This window comes from Triticum aestivum, chromosome 6A (assembly GCF_018294505.1).
Source record: "Triticum aestivum cultivar Chinese Spring chromosome 6A, IWGSC CS RefSeq v2.1, whole genome shotgun sequence".
Taxonomy (NCBI): Eukaryota; Viridiplantae; Streptophyta; class Magnoliopsida; order Poales; family Poaceae; genus Triticum; species Triticum aestivum.
Window position 1 is genome coordinate 175,138,221 of NC_057809.1, and position 5,431 is coordinate 175,143,651.

Sequence of the window (5,431 nt, forward strand, 5' to 3'; positions counted from 1 at the left end):
CGGGGAAAATACCTAAGGAGTTAGCAGAAAACTTTCGTGAGCTATGTTTGGAAATAGTTCCGAGAGGCTATGTAGCAACATTGGAGATTCAGTTAACATTGATGGATAAGATCGGAGAAGCTCAGAAATCTGACAAAGAGATTGCTGCTATAAAGGAGAAACTTAGCAAAGGAAAAGCTAAGGGATTTTGTGAGGATGATCACAATACCTTATGGTTTGAGGACCGTGTTTATGTGCCTAATGACCCGAAGATCAGGAAGTTGATTTTTCAAGAGGCACATGATTCACCATATTCGGTTCACCCAAGGAATACCAAGATGTATTTGGATTTGAAGGAAACATTCTGGTGGACCGGAATGAAGGAGGATATTGCAGCATATGTAGCAGTTTGTGACGTATGTCAGAGAGTAAAGGCAGAGCATCAAAAGCCAGCAGGATTGTTACAACCATTGCCGATACCCGAATGGAAGTGGGATAAGATAGGCATGGATTTTATCACAGGACTACCCAGGACAAAATCAGGCTATGACTCGATATGGGTAGTAGTTGATCGTTTGACAAAGGTAGCACATTTTATTCCAGTTAAGACCACTTACACCAGTGCTAAGTTTGCAAAGATATACATGACTAGAATCATTTGTTTGCATGGAGTTCCGAGGAGTATCGTATCAGATAGAGGAACCCAATTTACCTCAAAGTTTTGGAATCAGTTGCATGAAACTTTAGGAACCAGACTAGAGTTCAGCACAGCCTTTCATCCGCAGACAGATGGACAGACCGAGAGAGTCAATCAGATTTTGGAAGATATGCTGAGAGCTTGTGCACTAGATTATGGATCTAGTTGGGACGATAACTTGCCGTATGCGGAGTTTTCTTATAACAACAGTTACCAAACTAGTTTGAAGATGGCACCTTTCGAAGCTTTATACGGAAGGAGGTGCAGGACACCGTTGTCATGGGACGAAGTTGGAGACCGTCAATTCTTTGGACCAGATTTGATTAAGGAGTCTGAACGGAAAGTTAAGTTGATTCGCGATAGGCTCAAGGTAGCCCAGTCCAGGCAGAAGAGCTACGCAGATTCTAAACGCAAGGAGACAATTTACGAAACCGGAGACAGAGTTTATCTTCGAGTATCCCCACTTCGAGGAGTTAAGCGCTTTGGAGTTAAGGGAAAGTTAGCACCGCGTTTCGTTGGACCATATAAGATTTTGCAACGTATGGGAGAAGTCGCTTATAAGTTGGAATTACCAGAGGGACTGTCAGGAGTTCATGATGTATTCCATGTTTCTCAGATGAAGAGATGTCATGCCGAGATGGCAGAGATACCGCTAAGAGATACAGTGCCGCTGGAAGCGATCCAGTTGAAGGATGACTTAATGTATGAGGAGAAGCCAGTCAAGATTCTCGATTATGCCAGTAGAGTTACTCGCAGCAAGGTTATCAAGTTTTGCAAAGTTCAGTGGAACCACCACTCAGAGGATGAAGCCACCTGGGAGAGAGAAGAAGATTTTCTCAAGGACCACCCTCACCTATTTTCTAGCCAACCCGAATCTCGAGGGCGAGATTCATCTTAAGGGGGGTAGGTTTGTAACATCCCAAATTTTGCAATTTGGAATGTAATACACTAGATCATCATGCATATCATATTTTCTTGCATTTTGGTTGATCCTAGAAATTTCACGCAACTCAAGGACCCTCAGAGAGAGTTGGAGATTTCGTTATTTTCATATTTGAGAGTTTTCTCGAATTTGAAAAGGGGATCATTTGATTTATTTATTTCATCTTCAATAATTTTTCCGATATCAAAATATAAGAGAGGGAATAATATGACTTTCCCAAAATTGAGGAAAAATGAAGAATTAATAAATAGATCAAGTTTTGGTTTTGCCGGAGTTTTATTTGCATTTTATTTGGATAGGGAAAAATGCGTGTTTTAAAAATTGCATTTTAGGTCCGGAGAAAAGTTCATTTTGTTCGACTCATTTTTAGGAGTCGTGGAAAATTTACTTTAGAATTTTGGAGTTCGTTTAGTTTTCTCTTTCTTTGTTTTTCTGCGCGCGGAATTATTTAAAAAAAACCCCGCAGGCCAGCTGGGCCAAAGGCCCAGCCAGCCGGCCGCCCCAGCCTCCAGTGTGCTGCGCGCCAGGCACAGGAGCGCAGGCCGCCGCCTCGCCTCTTGCTCTAGCCGAATCCTAGTAGGATTCTTAGCCCCCATTCCTTTGTTTCGTTTTCCTTTTTTCTCTCTTTTTCTTGTCCCCTACCCCAAGTCTCCTCTCCCCTCACCAATATAAATACCCCAACACCCCCCTCTAAACCCATCAAATCAAACCCCAAGCCCTCCACCGCACCCCACCCCGCGCCCTACACCGCCACGGCGCCACCCCACACCCGCGCCACCCCACACCCGCGCCGCCGCACCTTGCCCATGCCGCCGCCGCACCTTGCCCATGCCGCCGCCGCCCTACGCCTCGCCGCCGGAGCCTCTCGCCAGAGACCTCGCCGGAGGTTGCCCCGCGTCTCTTTTCCTTGGATCGTTTTCTTCTAATCGTTCCGATTCTTTTCTTCTCTTCTGATTCGTTTTCTAGATCGGTTTTTCGTTTCGGTTTTCTTCTCCGAAACCCTAGATCGGATTCGTGTTCTTTTCCGATTTAGTTGCCTTTGGATCGTTCGCCGGACCGTTCGTCCTAACGAACGTGGTCACCGAATTCTTCTAGGTTAACGAACGTCCGTTCGTTTAACCGTTCTTCGTTTTCTTTCTGTCGGATTTATTCCGCGATCGTGATCTCAGATCCGATCTTCTTTCTAGTCTTTCTTTTCGCTCGTTTATCGGAATCAGGTGATTCAAGCGCCTGGAGTTTTGTTTCGAAACCGCCGTTCCGTCTAATCAACTTAAACAAGTTTTTGCCCCGGTAAAATTTGACCTAGTTTCAACTTGCTAGAACCGAGTTGTTTTCTTCTGCCGTTTGTTTTCCGTTTCTTTGTTCGGTTCGTTCTTTCTTTGCAACCGGAGTTCTTAAATTGAACTTTCTGGTTCGTTCTCTTGTTCGAGTTTTACCTGTGCATTAGATGAGTACTTATTGTGTGCTTGTTGTTTGTCTACGATAGATCACCCGGATTGCGCCGCTTGTTACTTCGAAACCCTAGGTCTCGCGGATCATCAGCAAGGCAAGTAACACTTTTGATCATACCTTTTCTACAACCCATGTTTTATTGCATTAGATCAATCCTCGCACATTGCATGACTAGGATCTAATTAAATTGTGGGTTGGGAAGTAGATGAGGTAGTACCTATCACCTGTTTTCTTTATGAAACCTTGGGAGTTACTTCTACGTTTGCTTATTATGCCATGCTATGCTAGTAGACGTGGATTGGGTGAGTGATATTCCATGACAGATGTGAGTTGATAATTTTAATGGTTTATCTAAGGTGGCAACTTGAACACACATCTAGGTGGATTGAGGCACCTGATGTCTATCAGGACTTGCCTGTTTTTTTTGGACCGCCACCCAGGCTCAAAGGGATCATAAGATCTTTCATGCTAGAAACTTCCGTGTGCAGCCACAAGCCATTATGGGCTCTGGCATAGTTGATTAAGTTGTGCGAACTCTTACAGTGGTAGACTAGCAGATGTAGGGGATGTAGGTGTACCGGTCTACCCGATCGTAAGGTGCTAGCGCCTCTGAAAGACTGTGTCTCGGTCATCCATTTCTCAAACACCATGTAGTGCGAGAAATCCAACGGAGGCGATCGTGTCTTGTGGGGAAAAGTGTGCAAACCTCTGCAGAGTGTATAAACTAATCATGATTAGCCGTGTCCCCGGTTATGGACAACTTGAGTATCTAGTACTTGAATATCATGTGAATCTCGACATGTTACTTCTAATTAATATTGTTGGGTTTTAATTGTTCACTTAATTGGGATCGGAATGCTATCAACCATTCTCAATGTCTAACAACCGCCATGATAGTTAAATAAATTTATTCCTTTGCAGTAGGGAAAAACTGGCTTTACGCAAAACTGTAACCATAGAGCTTTCCACCAGCCATATATGCATATAGTATAGTTGTTTCATTCCATTACTCTCTATGTGTTACTTTGCCAGCATATTCCATGTGCTGACCCATTTTCGGGCTGCAACTTTCATGTTGCAGACTTTTCAGACGACGAGTAAGGTGTTTAGGTCGTGGTCCTATACTCAGTGATGCCGTTGGAGTTGATGGACCCATTTATCTTCCGAGTCTTCCCCTGTTATCCTTATTAGATGGCCTTAAGCCATACTTATTGTAATAAGTTCTCTTTTGAGACAACGATGTAATAAGTGTGTGACTGCCACTTTGCTATAAATCCTTTGATGTACTGTGTGGTGTCAGCATTACTGATCCAGGGATGACACCTGAGCACAGAGCACTTGATCCATTTAGGTCGGGTTGCGACAAAACTAATGTGAAAGGACGGGACGACTGGGAGCGAATTGTTGGAAGGTAGAAGACGGGGACGAGTAGGGCGTGCGAATGGCGTGGGGTTGCTGGCTTGCCCGGTGGATAAATGGCTGCAAGCTCCCAAAGAGTTATCGAGAACTATGCAGGATCCACTAGATGTCATGTCTACTAGACCCATATCGTAGGCCTGACGGTATAGCTTCTGCCTGTTCGCATGCCATGCCGGTGTGTGGATGTAACTTCACTTAATTCCGTCAAACGTCGCGCCTCCCATGACCTTTGCCTCCCTCGCGCGGTCGCGCCCTTTGAGACTTCGATCGGCTATAAATGAGCAATTTTTTTGCCTTTTTTAGACAAGCAATTTTGTTTGCCTACTCCGCATGCATGATACTCCCTCTGGTCCTTTTTACTCCCGTCAACCGTTTGCAAAGTGTTTGACCAAATTTATACTTTTTTTGAACACCACCTTATATTAATTAACCAGCCACACCAGTACACTCATTCGATACAATATTCACCACACAGGGCGGTACGTTATTTACAAGAATACCTTCTAATATATTGTCAAAGCTATACTCAGGGATTAAGTGTGCCACCTTATTGGCCGAACAGCTAATCTTTGACAATTGAAGATTGTTGATCAACTTCGAGATGCTCAACGCTTTCATCTTCAGGTCACGCATAGCAGACCTGTCAACGCTTTGATAGGCATCAATGAAATCCCACAACCAAATTTATACTAAAAATATCAATATCTACAATACTCCCAAAATACTTAGGCACGATGCATTAACTTCTACCTCGTTTCTTGTTTCTTGACATATCAACCAATAGGAGATGTGGGTGTGCATACTTTTAATGACTTGAGACTACCAAACACGACATGCAGTGGTTAGTTCATTGCATGCAATGCTATTAATTAGCAAATAAACATTAAGATCTCTCGCTTTCCCCTCCTCCTTGGTCACAGTGCACAATCTAAGATGACTTG